The sequence below is a fragment of the Mobula hypostoma genome, chromosome 6 (assembly GCF_963921235.1).
Source record: "Mobula hypostoma chromosome 6, sMobHyp1.1, whole genome shotgun sequence".
NCBI classification, from domain to species: domain Eukaryota; kingdom Metazoa; phylum Chordata; class Chondrichthyes; order Myliobatiformes; family Myliobatidae; genus Mobula; species Mobula hypostoma.
In genome coordinates, this window is record NC_086102.1 from 135174258 (window position 1) to 135193365 (window position 19108).

General features: G+C 42.9%; 1 long non-coding RNA gene across 1 annotated transcript; it reads left to right on the forward strand.

Annotated features, from left to right (window-relative positions):
- The first annotated feature begins 611 nt into the window (after positions 1 to 611).
- On the forward strand, positions 612 to 8821 carry LOC134347645 (uncharacterized). The gene is made up of 3 exons (XR_010018219.1): positions 612 to 650; positions 1736 to 1851; positions 8309 to 8821. It is a non-coding gene; the product is annotated as an uncharacterized LOC134347645 (long non-coding RNA).
- The last annotated feature ends 10287 nt before the right edge of the window (positions 8822 to 19108 follow it).

The following is a 19108-nucleotide window of genomic DNA, read 5'->3' on the forward strand; positions in this document are numbered from 1 at the left end:
AGCTTTATTTAGGCTAATTACACATTAACCATTGCCATGCCAGTAATTTCTATTAGTGTTAGCTGCACATATCAGAAGGTGTTGATAAACTAAGAATACGAATTGTAAAGTTTTTGTCTTCCTGTGACAGACGGCTCTGTCGTCGGCCTTGGAGAGCGCTGCAATAAATTCAAAACCTTGAATTAATGTACACTTACCTTTTATACATCCAAATAACAATCTTAAAATTGGATACCATATTTTGATGAACGGTGTCAGGGATGCACTCCCGAGGCAGAGAAAGCTGTTTCCATGCATCATGCATACATAAACACACACATTTAATTCATACCTACTTATTAGACAGGAGCAATACGCAAGCAACACACACAAGCACATACAGAAAATAACAGCTAAGTTCATTAAATTTAGTGCATAAGTGTTTATTTGCTTTACATTTGCTGAGCGCTCCATTGGACTGTTGATTTGTTTATGGTTTGGTGGTTCGGTGGTTCGGTGGTTCGGTGATTCCGGGTCCTGAATGTCCCGGTAAAACCGAGGCGCTGTTTCTCAGCCGGTAAAGATCGCGCTAGAGAGAAACTGCACATGCGCGGTGTTAGAAGGGACATACCACGGACCATGGGTGGGGCTGGAAGAAGACGGGTTAAAATGTAAGATGATAAATAAATGCAAGAGACATTATGCAGTGGTTTAGAACATGTTTATAAGTTACGATTGATAAATATATTATGTAGCAGATAATAATTCTCTTGTGTATTCATTAATTGATTTTTTGGCGAAGTGATGTATAACAAGTGATTGAGGCTGAAGGTACAAAATGTGTCTCGGTGTCTTCCCCATGGGTGGTTGGGCATAGACTCCAATTGTGGTAGATGCTTAAGAATTAAGGAGTTAAATATCAGCAGATCTGTGTAAATATTATATTGTATATTTGTGAAACTATATGATATATTGTTTACATGATATATATTGTCTTATCTTTTTTCGCTTTTTCTCACTGTACATATATACTTTGTGTGAATAATTGGGAGCATTTAATAAAATCGCTGCACCTGCTATTGCGGCGTTGCCCGTTTTTATCCAAGAACCGTAGAGCCCATACAACGCGTCTAACATCACACCTCCACATCGTGCTGCAGCTGATATGGCTAACAGTGCTGCAATTCGTCTGTTCAAACCTCTGGACTCAGAGGTCTGTTGCAGTAATTAATCTGAGGCAGACCTGGGAAGTTAAACCAAGGCAGGGCGTTCAGAGTGAATGGCGGGGCCCTCGGGAGCGTTGTTGAACAGAGAGTCCTTGGGCTACACATACACAGTTCCTTCGACAGGATGGTGAGGAAAACATATGATACGGATGCCTTCATCGGCCGAGGCACTGAGCACGGGTCAGGCTGTCGTACTGTAGTGGTACGAAACATTGGGTAGACGGCACTTGGTGTATTGTGTTTAGTTCTGTTTGCCGTGTGCTATAGGAAGGGTGTGATTAAACTAGAAAGGGCGCAGAAAAGATTCATAAGGATGTTGCCAGGGTTGGAAGACTTGTGTTATAGGAGAGATTGGATAAGCAGGAATGAAAGTGGGTGAAAGGTCGGGTTTATAAAAATATTAGTGGCACGGATAGAGTAGACAGCCAATGGCTGTTTTCCATTTTTGGAGGTGTCTAAAACTAGACGGCATTGATCTAAAGCGGGAAGGAGAAAGTTTAAATGGGATCTGACGGTTATCTTTTTCACAGACGGGTGGTTTGCATCTGGAATGAGCTGCCCGAGAAGGCAGGAACATTAGCGACACTTAAGAGGCAACTGGACAGGTACTTGGAGCAGGGAATACTGAGATGCGGAATTAATGCAGGTAAGTGGGATGGTCAACATGGATGTGGTGGGCCGAATGGCCTGCTTCCACATGCTGTACAACTCTAAACGTCACTAGGCAGATTGTAGCTGTTCAGCTTGTTATGTCTGAGCAGGATACTTGAAAAAGCCTGGCTCCACATTCCCACATTTTGTTCGTTGCCCTCTGAGCTCCCAGGCTTCAGATATCTGTCCAAGTGTGGAATCATCTTTCCTTGTGTGTCTGGCAACTGGCAGCATGTGTTACCCATGACAGGGAACGGCCAAGCAAGTTGTCAGCTGCTCACAGGAAAAAATAAAGCAAGCAATCACTGCTCAAAAAAGACAAACACACCAAATAGACATTAATAGCTAGTGAGCATATCTAATTAGCCAGCTGTCCTTATTGTAGGCCGATTATACCAACATCACGGCACTGACTGTTCAGAAGGCTTCATCTCCTCCCATCCTGGTCTTCCCAACTGCCAATCAATATGCAGCCTAGTTATTGACAGATTCAGTCAGAATTTAATTTATGTTAATTAAAGTTGGTGTTAATTTATGTTTGTTGTGTTTGTAATGTACTGTGCTGCTACTGTAAAAAAAAACGAACAAACTAGATCAATGAAGCATGGCTGGACACTGAAGGAATTTGGATCAGGAATTGTGTCTAGAGAGGATGGGAACAGCCTTATTGATAGACCCTATTGAATCGTGGCAGAAGCTGTGTGCATTGACTGCAGGGTGCCTTCCATAGTTGGCCTCACACAATCAGAAAGGACCGTTTCAGCCCTCAGAATGAAATCCTGAGTGGAGAGCCTACATTGCTGGTGCCAGCTGATATGTCCACCACAATGTGGAACAGTCTACATTGGGAAATCACGCTAAGCTAATCCCATTTGCCTGCATTTGGCTCATGTCCCTCTAAACCTTTCCTTTCCATGTACCGGTCCAACTACCTTTGAAATGTTGTTCTTGTACCTGCCTTGACCAATTCCTCTGACAGCTCCTACCAAATACAGATCACCCTTTATAGCTGGACTCCGAGGTCCCACTGTTCCACAACACCCCCTAGGGGCCCATTTGTTTGTAGATGATGGCATTCCTGTGGACAACTTCTCAACTGGAGAAACCAGGGTTCTTCTTGGAGTGGAAGTGGCTTGGAGTAGATCTGACTGAAGTCATGAAGGATTCAAGGAGAGGAGATAGAAGCATTGGTGGAAGGTGTCCAGAAATAGGGGACATAAAGTGAAATTGATTGGCTAATGACTAAAGCAATGCTTTTTTTTACACAGGGAGTAGTTAGTGTTTGGAATACAATCCCAGAGGATTAGTGGAGGCATATTCAATGGTAGCAGCCGGAAGAAAGCTGAATAAGTTTATAAAAGACAAGAATCTGCCGCCGTCTGTAAGGAGTTTATACCCCATGACAATGTGTGCTCCAGTTTCCTCCCACGTTCCAAAAACATACAGGTCAGGACAGGGAAATAGGAACAGCTGCATTGCTGTTCCTTTTGGTGAGGGGCAGAATGGCCTCTTTTAACAGTTTGAAAATCAACCTACTTCTTGGCTGCTTTCCTATTTATCGCTGATTACACATTAAAGGTGAAAGATTTCTGAAAATCTGGAAGCACACACAGACACAGAGGAAATTAATAATAAAATCAGAAATCCCTGGAATTACTTTGTCAGCCTGAAATTTCAACGTGACTGTGTGAGCTTCCTCTGGGTGCTCTGGTTTCCTCCAACAGTCCAAAGGCATACTGGTGGTAGGTTAATTGGTCATTGTAAATTGTCCTGTGATTATTAAGGCATACGTTAGTCTTGCAAGACCATGGATCTGCGCCTGGAAAGTCTTCACTCTCCAGGGCGCAGGCCTGGGCAAAGTTGTATGGAAGACCAGCAGTTGCCCATGCTGCAAGTCTCCCCTCTCCATGACACTGATGTTGTCCAAGGGAAGGGCATTAGGACCTATACAGCTTGGCCCCAGTGTCATCGCAGAGCAATGTGTGATTAAGTGCCTTGCTCAAGGACACAACACTTAACCACTTGGTCCTGTGATTAGGGTAGGATTAAATCAGAGGTTTCTGGGTGGCTTGGCTCAAAGAGCCAAAAGGGTCTACTCTGCACTGTTTCTCAATAAATATGAAAATAAATAAGTCACCAATCATATTTAATTTAAGGCTATTAGATATTAGTCCTTTTGAGATTTGACATGATAGAAAAAGCTGAATAGCCAAAGGGAAGGGTAAAGTCAGCAGAACCATCATGATAGGAGCCTCAATAGCTGGGTGGGGGAGGTGGATGGGAGATTCTGTGGCCCAGAAGGAAACACCAGAATGGTGTGTTGTCTCCCAGGTGCCAGGGTTCAGGATGCATCAGAGTGGCTGCAGAATGTTCTCAGGAGGGAGACTAAGCAGCCAGCAGTTGTGGTGTACATTGGCACTAATGAAGTAGGTAGAAAGGGGGAAGAGGTCCTGCACGGAGAATATAGGGAGTTAGGGTGAAGAGCAGTATCTCCAAGTTGGTACAGACTGGTCAGGACAGGAATAGGATGATAATACAGATGAATGAGGGGCCAAGCAATTGGTGCAGGGGGCAGGGTTTTGTGTTCTTGGATCCTTGGAACCTTTTGTGGGGCAGGAATGACAAGTACAAGAGGGACGGGTTGCACTTACACTGGAGAGCAACCAATATGCCAGCTGGGAGGTTCACTAGTGCTACTCAGGAAGGTTTAAACTGGTTTGGCAGGGGGATGGGAACCACAGCACCAGGTCAGAAAGTGGAGGGATGGAGAGGAAGGTAGATATCAGGACCAGTAAAAACAGTAAAGCAATAGATACAATAGGATGGGTAGTTTGAGGTGTATGTGTTTTAATGCTTAGAGTGTTTCCGGTAAAGGCGATGAACTTAGAGCATAGATCAGTACATGGAACTATGATGTTGTGGCCATTACAGAGACTTGGCCGAGAGAGGAACAGGACTGGGTTCTTAATGTCCCATGGTTTCAGAGTTTTGGAAAAGATAAAAAAAGAGATGGGGGGTGGTGAAGAGTTGCACTACTACTTGGGGACAATATCACAGCTGCAGTCAGATGGGACATAATGGGAGGCTTGTCCTCTGAGTCTAAATGGGTAGAACTCAAAAATGGGAAGGGTGCAATCACTCCAATGGGATTGTACTACACACCCTCCAGTAGCCACCAGGATATTGAGGAACAGATATTCAAGCAGATTAAGGAAAAGTGTAAAACAATAGGGTTGTTATCATAGAGGATTCAATTTCCCTACTATTAACTGGGACCCCTTGGTGCAAGGGGTTTAAATGAGGCAGAATTTGGTTTGTGCTTCCAGGAGGGTTTTTTAAAACAATGTGTGGATAGTCCAACAAGAAGAAAGACTCAATAGGATCTGGTGTTGGGTAATGAGCCTGGCCAGGTGACTGACCTTTCAGTGGGTGAGCAGTTAGGGAACAGTGATCACAACTCATTAGGTTTTGAGATAGCCATCGATAAGGATAAGCACGACCTTGCAGGCGAGAGTTAAACTAGAACAGGGAAAATTACAAGAGCATTAGGCAGAAGCTAGGGAGAGTTCATCGGGAACTGCTGTTTTTGGACAAGTCCACATTAACATGTGGAGGGTGTTTAAAGACCAACTTCACCGAGTGCAGGTCAGGTGTGTTCCAGTCAGATGGAAGGACAAGGATGGAAAGGTAAGAGAACCTTGGATGTTGAGGGAGGTGATGAATTTAGTCCAGAAGAAAAAGGAAAATATGTAAAGCTTAGGAAACTAAATTCAGAAAGAGCCCTGGATTATAAAGAAGCCAGAAAAAATTCAAGAAGGGAATCGGGAAAGCCAGGAGGGGCTATGAAATGTCCTTGACAAGTAGGATTAAAGAGAATCCCAACACATTCTATCCATACATCAAGAGCAAGGGGATAACTAAGGAGAGGATGTAACCACTCAAGGATAAAGGGGGGAATATTTGCTTTGATGCAAAGGATCTGGGTGAAGTCCTTAATGAGTACTTTACATCAGTATTTACCAAGGGGAAGGATGTGGGGCATAGGGAGATCATTGTGGAGAGTATTTACATGTTAGGGCATTTCAAAGTAAAGGAAGACATAGTGTTGGGTCTTTTTAAAGAGCATTAAGGTGGATAAATCCTCAGGGCCTTTTCCCCAGGTTGAAATGTCTAATAACAGAGGACATGGATTTAAGGTGACAGGGGGTAATTTTAATGGAGTTGTGAGGAGCAAGTTTTTTACACAGAGTGGTGGGTGCCTGGAATGTGCTGGCTGGGGTGGTTTTGAGGCAAATACATTAGGGACTTCTAAGAGATGTTTAGATAGTTACATGAATATGTGGGAAATGGAAGGACATGGACTTTGTTAGGCGTAAGGGATAGTTCAGTTGACCATTTGATTCTGCCCTACATTGTGGGTTAAAGGGCCTGTTTCTGTGCTGTACTTTTTTATGGTATGTTCTATGACAGCGGTCACTATGAAGCATCCTACACCACTAAGCCAATTCTGATGGCAAAATCAATTCAAAAAAAATTTCCCTTGCCCTTCCCTCTTCTTCTAATCCCCACTCTGGCCTCTTACCTCTTCTCAGCTGCCTTCCCCTGCTGTCCCTTCTTCCTCCATGATCCTCTCCTATCAGATTCCTTCCTTCCTTTCCAGCCCTTTCCCTTTCTCACCCACCTGGCTTAACCTATCATTGTTCTGGTACATACCTGACCGGGGCCAGCCTCTGGGGTTTAGATGCTCTGGTTCTCCAGAGAACGGGTAGCTGGCATAGTCCCTTTAAGGATTCTGGCCTGCTCCACTAATTGGCAGGCATGTTTTGGTGCCAGGATTGAATACTTACAGAGCACCTGAACTCAGGTTTGGTGCTCAATCGTCAGCTCAACTTTGATTTTTAGTCCTATTTAGTCCTTGGTCCTGGGGCTCCAGAAGGACTAGTGCATCTGCACACTTACTGCAAGACAATGAGCCACATTCACAAACTCCTGGCACATTCAAGCGAATGCATGCTTTTGCAATGTGATCTTCTGGTCTATATTAACCCCAAGCTGCCACTTGTTTCCTCGCTTTGTTGAAAACATTCTTTCACAATCCGTTGGCACACGATGTAGTTTTAAACTGGTTTCACTGAAATGAGTGCTGATTTGATCAAACCTATGTCAATGAGGTATTGTTGCCACTGATGAAGCACTTTTCATTGTATAGACTACAACAGTGTGTGTATCACCTTTATGAGTGACAATGAATTCCATGCATTGATTACATTCAAAGTTCAAAGACACAGATCATATAGCAAGGAACAGGTCCGAAATGCCAACTGGACCATGCTGACTAAGATGGCCATCCAAGCTAGTACCATTTGCCCACGTTTGCCCCATATTCTTCTGAACTGTGTCTATCTATGTACCTGTCCAATTATCTTTTAAAAGTTTGTGATTGTACCTGCCTCATACACAAACTGCTGGAGGGAATCAGCAAGTCAAGCAGCATCTATGGAAGGGAATAAGCAGTCAAAGTTTTGAGCTAAGACCCTTCAGCAGGACTGGAAAGGAAAGGGGAAGAAGCCAGAATAAGAAGGTGGAGGCAGAGGAAGCTGGCAGGTGATAGGTGAGACCAGGTGAAAGGGAGGTAGGTGGGGGCAGAGGGAAGAAGTAAGAAGCTAGGAGATGATAGTTGGTAGAGGGCTGAAGAAGGAAGAAGAGGAGATGGTGGACTATGGGAGAAAGGGAGGAGGAGGGGCACTAAAGGGAGCAGAATGGCAGGCGAGGAGAAGAGAAGGCATGACAAGGGAACCAGAATAAGGAATGAAACAAATGAGAAGAGGAGGGGGCAGAAATTACTGAAAATTGGAGAAATTGATCTTCATACATCAAGTTGAATATGAGGTGGAATATGAGGTGTTGCTCCTCCAACCTGAATATGCCCTCATCATGGTAATAGAAGCCATAAACAGACATGAAATGAGGAAGGGTCTCAACTTGAAAAGTCAACTGCTTATACCCCTCCATAGATGTTTGCTGACTTGCTGAATTCCTCCAGCATTTTGTGTGCATTGCTGTAAATTTGCAGCATCTGCAGAATCCCTTGTCTTTTTGACTATACTTGCCTCAGCCACTTCTGCTGGCACCTCATTCCACATATATCCAGAAAGGAGTCTGAAAGGCTTGTCAAATAGTGTGAGAACAACAACCTGAGTCGCAACGTGGACAAGACAAAAGAGGTGATTAGGACTTCAGGAAGGTACAAGTCAACCACTCTCCATTGCACATCAATGGATCTGCTGTGGAGAAAGTGAAGAGCAGAGAGTCCCTTGGTGTGCACATAATGATGATCTAACCTGGACCCACAACACCTCCACACTAGTCAAGAAGGCACTGCAGCATCTACACTTTCTGAGGGGATTGAGGCATGCAAGGCTCCCTGAGTCCTTTCTAACATCTTTCTACAGGAGAACCTTCAAGAATGCCCTGTCTGGCTGCCCCATTGTGTGGTATGGAAGCTGCAAGCCATCAGACTACAAGACCCTACAGAAGATGGTAAGAACCACCAAGAGGATCACTGGGTACCCCTTCTCTCCATTTATGACATTTATTGGGTATATTGCAGACAAAGGTCCCAAAGCATTGTTGAAGATCTCCACCACCCATCCCACAATCTCCTTGACCCACAACCATCATGAAGGAGGTACGGAAGCATGAGGACTAGCAGTGCCAGACTGGGTAACAGCTTCTTCCCTCAGGCTGTGAGACTAATGGATACCCTGCCACCACCGAGGTCTTGTCACTAGGTCAGCGAGCTGTTTGCTTTATACTGTACTGTTTACTGTTCACCTGTGACACATGCATTTTGCATTATATTTCATTAACTTATTTATGGTAATATTTATGTTTCTTTGTAAGTTATATATTTTGTGTGTGCACTGTGGTGCAGAGGAACATTGTTTCATTTGGTTATATATGTACAGTCAGATGACAATAAACTTGAACTTGATCATATCATCCTCTGTTCTGCCAACTCTGGCAACTGCTCTGCCCATGACTGCAAGAAACTGCAGAGTAGTGGACACATTTCAGCACCTCGTGGAAGCAGCTTCTCCTCCATCAACTCTCTGTATTCTGACTGCCTCGGTAAAGCAGCCAGCATAATCAAAGTCCCCACCTACCCCGGACATTCTGTCTTGTGCCCTGTCTCATCAGGGCGTGTACTGCCAGGTGTAAGGATGGATTCTATCCCACTATTATAAAATTATTGAATGGTTCCCTAGTACAATAAGATTACTCTTGACCTATCAAACTACCTCATTATGACTTTGCATCTCATTATCTACCTGTATTTCACTTTCCCTGTAAATTTATTCTGTATTCTGTTATTGTTTTACCTCAGTGCTCTGTTGTTACGAATTGATCTGTATGAATAGTATGCAAGTCAAGTTCTTCATTGTATCTCAGTACATATGACAACATAATCCAATTTACCAATTTATCAAGTTACCCTTTTTGTAAAAATGTTGCCAATCCAGTCCAAGTGCTTACAAGGCTTTCCCCTCTTACCTTAAACCGATGCCCTCTTCAGCTTAAATCCGGGTGAATTTAAGGCAGGAGTTGACAGATTTTTGATTGGTAAAGCAGTAAAGGGTTACAGGGGGAAGGCAGAAGAATGAACACAAGAGACTCTGCAGGTGCTGGAAATCCGGAGTAACACATACAAAGTGATGGAGGAACTCAGCTGGTCAGCAATATCTACAGCAGGAGTTCCCAACCTTTTTTATGCCGTAGAGCGATACCATGAAACAAGGGGTCCGTGGGATACCCTGATCTATACAGAGGATTAAACAGTCGAGGTCTTGGACCAAAACCCTTCATCCAGTCCTGATGAAGGGCCTTAGCTTGAAACGTGGACTGTCTTATTTCCCTCCAGAGATGCTGCCTGACCTGCTGAGTTCCACCAGCATTTCGTGTGTGTTAGCTGGAAGAATGGGGTTAAAAAAAAGTCAGTCATGATTGAAGGACTGATCAGACTCGATGAATCAAATAGCCTAATCCTGCTCCTATATCTTATGGTCTTGATGTCATAAAGCATGGAAGAAGGCCTATTAGCCCATTAATGCTGTGCTAACTAATGCTCAATCAGACTACTCCTATTCTTAATCTCCCCTATATTCCCATCAACTCCATCACTTACTCACGCACTATGGGCAAGTTGCAGCAGCCAATTAGCCCACCGTCCTGCTTGTTCATGGCAGGTCGAGGGGTGGGGTGGGGGTCAAAGGGAGAGTGTGCAAACTCCACACAAACAACACCCAAGGTTGGAATTCAGCCTGGGTCACCGTGAGGCAGTAAATCTTCTGCATTGCACCCAGTGTGATTTTCCTCTTACAGTAATTTATGCTGTTCTGATTTCAATTCACAGACTGTCTGTCTCTCGTTACCTTTGATGTGCAGACTTTATCTTTAATATCAGTACAGCAAGGATTAACTGCAAGGTTGTCCTGCCCTGTCCTCAGCACTATCCAACATACTGAACCACTCTCCTGTTAAAGAGACCACCAATAAAAACCCATTTCTTGGACTACTTACAAGAGACAAGAGTACTGCAATGATTCTTTATCCAGATAAATCTTTTCAAAGCCATCTTTGGATGACAAAGATATTAAGGAAACTTACTCATTCAGTTAGTTTCTCCCTCTGACAGATCATCTGATAATTTTTCGCAGGATCTGCTATGTAGCAGTCATAGCAAATGCTCGTCATTAATTTTAAAGCACTCTGGGAATTCGGAGGATTGTGAAGACACTAAATAAATGAGTTCTTGCAAAAGATGCAGGTTTGTACCAGTGAGGCAAAGGTATACTTTCCTTTCTAGTCATGATGAAGGGTCGCGGCCTGAAACATCGACTGTACCTCTCATAGATGTTATCTAACCCATTGAGTTCCTCACTTTCGTGTGTGTTGCAAAGCTGTACGGAACATAACCTCTTGTTTTGCGGGGAAGTAGTGCTCCTTGCTCCTACAACTTACTTCAGCTCTATGTTTCTATACTACGCTTCTGGAGTGGGTAGGAAAATCGATAGCACCTTGCTCCCTAACCTCACTCACAGCATATAAAGATACTTAGCCTGGCAGCAGAATGAGGTGTACCTGGTGAGTTCTCCAATCTCTTCTTCATGCACCGTACTATTGCCTACTCCAGAGAGAGTCGTTGTGGATATTCAAGATTCTCTGACCTGAAGAATAAGACATAAGGGCAGAATTGGGCCATTTAGGCTATTGCTTCTGCTCTGCCACTCTATCATGGATAATTTATTATCCATCTCAACCCCTTTCTCCCTGTAATCCGTTTATGCTCTAATCAAGAACCTATCAACCTCTGCTTTGAATATACTTAATAACTTGGCCTCCACAGCCACCTGTGGCAATGAATTCCACAAAGTCACCACTCCCCAGCTAAAGAAATTCCTCTTTGTCTCAGTTCTAAAGCGATGTCCTTCTATTCTGAGGCTGTGCCGTCCGGTCTTAGACTCTCCCACTAGTGGAAACAGCATGTCCACTCTCTACCTAGATCTTTCAATGTTGGATAGGTTTCAATAAGATTCAATATCAAAGAAATTGGGTGAGCAGGGGAGAGAGAGGTAAAGATAAATAAAATTTTCATGGTCTTACTGAATGGGAGAAGAAGTGTGGTCTATTTCCTGCCTCTATTTATTATGTTCTTTGTGAGATACCAGACAACATAGGAGCTATTTTCACCCGGCAATGGGAAATGCTCAATTAATGTACTTTTTCTAACTATTACCCAGATTAATAGAGAAATGTTGGTCAGAACACAAGGGGAGATTCCCCAATTCATCTATGAATCAATGCTATGGGAGCCACCTGCAGAATCAGGTGGGACTTCGGTTTGGTATCCCATCCACTGGTCAGCCGTCCCAGTCTGCTCGCACTGGAACCACCTCTGTACTGCACTGGACTCTGAGGTCCAGCCATGTGGTCAGAGCACAGCTTGGACCTTTGAAGGCAAGGCTGAGGCCACCCATCAGCTCACAGCATCTGGCCACCAGGGGTTCTGGAGAGCAAGTATAAAGGTGGAAAGACATGTCTGCAGTTTTGTTCTATATGTAATCTGGAATTTCTCAGACACAAAGCAAACCCTCAAAGTGTGAGGAGGAAGAAGTCATTAATGGAAGCTACGTAAAAATGACGCTGACTGCTCTGTTTATTGCTTACACATTGAAAAAAAGCTGACATACACAACCCCTAATTTAAACAAAATTGTTTATATTATTCAGTGAAGCTTACTGAAGGGTCAGTGAACAAATACAGCCTGATTGAGTCAATTGCACTGAGCTGTCGCCAAGCTGAGCACTTTGGGTAAATGTTTGCCTTGACCAGAGCAATGGCACAGAATGAAAGGAGGGAATTATCTCCCTAGGCATTGCGCGAATAAGCTAAACAAGTTATGTCAGATGTCAGGGTGACTGCATTCACCCAGACCTAGAAGTCAAACAAGTGTCTCAAAGTGAAAGTGTAACTACTCAGACAGTGGGTTCCAACGACTGGCTTAGCAGTGTCCCTAGCTAACACAAATGATGGATAGCAAATGCACCATCAACTATGTCAACTACTTTGCTTTTATTCTGGATATCTTTCAGTCTCTCTTGAACTGCAATGGGAATTCTATAACATTGCGTTTGATTTAGAGTCCAGCCTAGTTATATTTCCAGATGCAGTTCATAAATCAAACGTGTGGAGGAAGAAGCCATTTGGTAACCTACGGAACATGACTGAGAACTGGACAAATGGAGCCAAATGGAAGGCAAGAAAAGGCCCAGCAAGACCAGGAGCCACTCCTCACCGATGGGCAGCAGGGGAAAAGTTGTCAGTCCAGGATAGGCTTGTGGTGATTCAGAACACCTGCAGAAAGGTGAGGGAGGATGAGGCACTGACTCAGTTGCTAAAGGCCAACTCTATTCTAGTAAGGAAAACTTTTACTCCTGACCTTCTCGCCATACAGACCTATATCAATGTAGCACACCAAAAGATTTGAAACTTCGGCTTAATGCATTCATCCAAAAACAACCTCTCAGAGAATGCAGCGCTGCCTTGACTAGAGCAATGGCACAAAATGCCTCACTCTCTCAGAGTATCAATCTCACATTTTGTGCTTAAACTCTTGGTAGGAATGGAACCTATAATCATCTGTTCCAAGGGCCATGAGTGCCACCAATTAATTCACAGCCTTGCACGCCTGAATGAGCCTCACAAACGTCATGACCCTGCCAGTTCTGTACACCTCCCCCAAGTCCCAATACATTGCTGGATTCCACCCTCGTTCTCCAGGTCTCCCATCAGCACCAGTGGTTACCAGACTGTCACAGCCTGCCCAAGTATGCAAACCACCCTAAAGCAATGGAGATGCAAGGGGCTCCAGGTGCAGGAATCCACAGCAAGGAAACAAGATGCTGGAGAAACTCAACGAGCCGGACAGCATCTCTGGCTGGAGAGAAACAGACAGTCAATATTTCAGGTCAAGACCCTTTGTCTGGTCTCTATTGAAAAGTAAGTGAGTGGTGGTTGTGAGGGATGGTTGGAAGCATTCATATTTGTTTGGTGTTGCAGTAATTTCTCATTACTGGATTATTGGAAGGCATTCATTGGACATACCACAAAAATGTATTGAGCTATTCCTGGAATACATTTATTACCCAGTCTGAAAGACTACAACTAATCAGAGTCGGTTAGTGTTCCCAGCATTACAGAGTAAAGATGTCATCAGAAGTGTATCGACCTACACACTTCAGTTTCAGTAAAAAAGTACAAACCCTTGCAAAAACAATTAGGTGTTTAATAACATGATTGTACACTTTAGATTAAAGAAAGCTAGAGTAACAAAGGTTTTCTTGACTCTCTGTTGTATGGAGACATCTGGGGGAGAATCCAAACCCGCAAGCAGGATGTTGAGAAAACTAGATAGATGAGTTCAATCCACAACAATTGGCTGATTCTGGCATAAGTTGTAAAGAATGGGTAGAGGAAAATACTGAGGGGAATAAGTGAGTGTTCTTGGGAATGGATCATTTCTTTAATGTCTGATCCTCCAACTAACAACATTTTGAAGAGTAAAATATAAAACTTAACTGTCACTTCCTGCCATACGAGAGTCCAGTGCCAGATTTTCCAAATGGCTCCCACACTAGCATTGCAACCATGACCCAGAGTGTTGAATCCAAATAACTTGTTGCATCTTGACAAATACATGTCAAAGAGTTGACTGGAGAGGGAATGAAGCAATGGTAGCAAGAGCGTGGCAGGAATGTAATTAGGGACACCAGGATGTTATTCAAAATGCTTCTGTCCTAATGGGCAAACTGAGTAAGGCTATGGAAATGGAACTAACCGAGTGAGCCGATAAACTCAGTGTCTGAATAAGAAAGAGGAACACACACAAATTAAATATCTGTTTGTGTAATCGGGGAAACAGGCATACACTTGAGTGAAAAACAAGCGATTGGAGGAACTCTTCAGAACCAAATGAAGGGTCTCAACCTGAAATGTTGACTCTCCGTTTCCCTCCACATGTCGCCTGACCTGCTGAGTTTCTCCAGCTCCGGAAGCCAGCATCTGCATCACCGGGCTACACTTGATGTGTGAAATAAAATGCTGAAAGTACTCAGCGGGTCAAACAAGATGTGCAGAGAGGAACAGAGTTAATGTTCCAGGCCAATGACCTTCCATCAGAGTGAGTGAGTTGCCTCCGTCCTTATGATCTTGAGGCGTGCATGCATACACTGCAGAAGTGTAAGTGGGGTAAGGCCCATGAAGGCACTTGCAAAGTTGCAGGCAAATGAAAATACCAGAAAAAATGCATACATTGTGAGAGAGAAAGAGAAATCTGGGAATTGTGTAGGAGACTTGCTGGAGAGGGCAGCATGGAGAAAACTCCAAAAATGAGGAAAACCTGGGATCATTGCCGGCATCCTGTCTGGATGGTAATCTATTCCATTTAAATGATCCATTCCCAAGAATACTTACCTTATCTCCCTCAGTATTTTCTTCATCACATTCTTTAAAACTCATTCCAGAGTCAACAAATCATTGCTTCAACTCTTCCGTCTAGTCTTGTTGAAGAAATATTCCCACCGCATTGAATACAAGAGAAACAAAATAGTATAGATTAGCAGCACAGAGGAAAAACACACCCAATCTTTCCAGTAGAAGTTTTGCATTTTCTTCTTTATAGGTGCTTTTTTTTATCCTTTCAAAATCAGGCTTATCACATGAACTAAAAATATGAGTCAGATTTCATGTGTACAGGACAGAGATTTCAACCGAGTTCTTTGACATTTAACATGTGGTACAAGGAGATTGATGTCACTGGAAGCGCAGCTGTTGCCACAGTTCAGGGCTATTGATTGAAGATTGCTTAGTACTTGCGAAGCCTGTTCTGAATTTTGCCAGTGTGGTTATGATTGATGATGGAGCAATTACAGGAATTTGTAACTTATTGGCCACTTAGAACTTTGTTTGGTCTCTATTTTAGATAAATGGAGAATGTAGTCATTACACAAAAAATATTATCTGCATACCACAAACTCCCACAACATTTCCTTGCCAAATATTTGGTAAAACTGTATTTTTTAACCGAAGTATTTAAGAAAATATATTGCCTAATACATAAATTCTTAAGCCCTATGCACATCTCATACTTCACAAAACACAAAGGTAAATCAGGACCGAATTGTGAATTCTTGCTGAATTATTAACTGATAGCTTTTGAAGGTCAGTCATCTCAGTCCTGGGATACTACTGGGGGATTTTCATAATTAGGACAGCTCCTCTGAGCAAACTATGGCATTACTGCATCTACATCTATCGCATATTTAGCATAGTAAGACCACTCAAGTCATGACAGGGTGCATTATTAAGAAGAATTTCACACCCAAGGCACTTAAGGAGATGTTAATGTAGGCATGGCCAAAGACTTGGACTTCAAGGAAAACGTCAGGAAAAAAATTCCAGAGCCAGGCCTAAACAACTGAAGAGGTGCCCAGGAATTGTGGAAGGAAGGAAATCAGCTGTGCGCCAGAGGCTTGAATGGTAGGAAAGTAGGGACTGCAGAAGGCAGGATAGGATTACAGAGGTTGTGATCTAAACAACTCCACTTTCCTGGTGGTATTGCCCTGAAGTGTGTATCTATTTCAAATGTCCCCAGACCTCCAAAGATCAGAAGCATGCAATAAACTTCCAGTCTGGCACTGGAGTACGATTGCCCTTTAATGATTGGCTAATTAGTTAACCTATTTTACATCAATATTTTCAGTTAAAGTAAACTCTTGCTTATAACAAAATTAAGTTATTAGTCTTATTTGGAACATTGAACAGTACACCATAGAAACAGGCCCTTTAGTCCATGATGTTTTGCCAAATTAATTAAACTCCTAATTAAATGCCTAACTAATCTCTTCTGCCTGATGATGTCTATATTACACCACTGTTTACATATTCATCTGCCTTTCTAACAGCCTCTTAAATTCCATCATAATATTTGACTCCACTACGCCTGGTAGTGTATTCCAGGAACCTACCACTCTCTGTGTAATGAAACTTTACTTGCACACCTCCTTTGAACTTGCCCTCTCACCTTAAATGCATGCCCCTAGCATTAGACATTTTAACCATAACTTTATCCAGATGAATTGATCTGTCCATGATTTCTGGTCTATTGACCTATCCACGGCCTCAGCTGAAGAGTTGCATCGTTGTCTGTTGCTCCAGATCCAGCATTTTGTCTCTCCAAGCTGTATCATTTTCAGCCAGAGATTCCAGAGAATTGCCGAAGAGAGTGTAGAGGACCAATCTGAAATCTTCTAGAATACAGTCACTGTTATCATCCCAATTATCTATCATTTGTACACAAAGTGAAATAATTTAATAGCCGGGCTCTTCAATCTCTTAAAGAGATGTGGCCTTGGACAAATCCTAAAAGACTTCCCACAAACCGCATCTCTGACCATGTATTTTGTCAATTTCCTACTCCTTTGGGGTTAGAGTTCATTTTTGGTTTGATTATACACAGCTGAAGTATTCTTCTACATCAATGTCATTGTTCTGAACTAGTTAATAATATGATGGAAGCTTTTGCGTTTGAGATTATGTCAATGAATTTCACTGGAAATGTGAAATTATTGCTGCCAGATCTTATTTAAATCTGAGTTGTTCTTGCAGAAAAACACATGTTACTTAATGAGATCAAGATACTGCATGTTCAGTAAGGACTAAGCAACAGAGTCTCCAGAGTAGATGCCAGATCAAGTGGAGACAGGTAGTGATCACATCCGGTTTCCTTTCCCATCGTGGACGGATGTTAAAGAGGGAATAATTGGGGAAGACTTCCACAGAGTAAACACACAAAGTGTGTTTCCATTCTTGGACAAAGGAAAACTAGATGCCATGAAAACTTGAGGCTGCATTTTCAAACTTCTTTTTAAGGACTTCAAGGTTAAAAGCTTAGAAGCAGATTCATGTTCGGATTGGTGGTGAGAGTGATAAAAAAATAGATCTGGGGACATAAGCCCTCAGTAATGGCTGAATGAATCAAACTCTGTGCATGTGTGCACCTCTGAGCCAGCAGAAAGATTACTCATGGTCAGTGTTATGACTGTAGCTATCGATTGGGATATTATCATTTTATGAAAAATTCAGCATGCAAATGCATTAATGAAATCTCTAGGGATTAATCAATGCAACTTCATGTGAACTGATACTCTCAGCATTTTAGTCAGAATAAGTCATGCATATTTTTAGGAACAGTGAAAAAGCAGGGTAATAAAATGATGATTTAATTGTAGAAATGTGCAGCACAGGTGCAATTTGGCTCAGGTTCTATGTCTTCCTGGGAGTTCTCAGCTGATGGGCATGCTTCGACCATATCTGAAAATATTCAGCACGCACTTGGAAAAGTGTTGGTTAGGCTTTCCATTGCAATCACAAATATAAGATCTTTCCTGAGTAAAGGAAGTTGGTCAGCATTATTAAATATAGTTGTTTATTTTCTCTCCATTACAAAGTATTCCTTGGAGTATTTGAGTGTAGTGGTCAACTGCCGTCTTTCTTTGAAACTGTGGAAAATTGATTTATTAGGGAAAGTAAGCATTTTAAAAAGTTCCCCACATGGGAAGCTTGTTATAAAAACACTGAAAGTTAAGCAGAAAAACTATACTGAAACATTAAATTGGAGCATTTTTAATGGAAAGTTTTTCATGAAGCTCAGTGGAAACATGAAACTTAACCAATATAAACGACACAAGCATTTTGAATGCAATATCCTGTTTACACCCGAAATAGAAAGTCACCTTTCCATATCCATGGAAAGGGAAGGTTTATGTTCCCAGCTTTCTTTTTGGTTGCTTTATCAATCACAGACTTTTTCTTTTTGTGTGTGCCTGCGTGCGTGCGAGTGTGCATGTGCGTCTGTGCGTCCGCGATGATGTCTTATTCATGGCTTTTACAAGGCGCGGAGTGAGAGAGAGACTGTGTGGCATGCCACTCCTCACACGGACATTTTCACAATATTTTTCCCTTTATTTTATGAGGTCGAGTTGCGATCTGGACACTCAACCCGGCACAGATGGAAAGCGTACTCGGGAGCGGACCCGACTGGTTTTGAACCCGCGAACCTCCGCTCCCAGGTCCGGCGCCGATGTCGTTGCACCACCAGCCGGCCCCCAATCACAGACTTTCACAAAGAAATTGCCAAGGGATCAAAGAAAAGGGAATGCAAAGTAGATGGCGTAGTACAGGCATTAATCTATCTCATTACTACATTAACACAATGCTTATACCTCATTGGCTGGGAAAGCCCTTTGGAATGCCTTGTGGTTGTAGGCCTCATACAAGTGCAAGCCAAGCAACACACACAAAACGCTGGAGGAACTCTGCAGGCCAGGCATCATCTATGGAATGAGTAAGCAGCTGTTTCAGGCCGAGACTCTTCATTGAGAGACCTGATGTAGGCTCTCGGCCCGAAACGTTGATTGTTCACTCTTTTCCATAGATGCTGCCTGGCCTGCTGAGCTCCTCCAGCAGTCTGTGTGTGTTGCTTGGATTTCCAGCATCTGCAGATTATTTTCTCTTGTCTGAAATACAAGCCTCACCTACTTGACCTCTAATACACTTTTCAATGATTTTCCTTTTTTCTTCTCATTTCCCTCTAAGATATTTGATTCACACTGAAATCCACATCACTTAGTTTC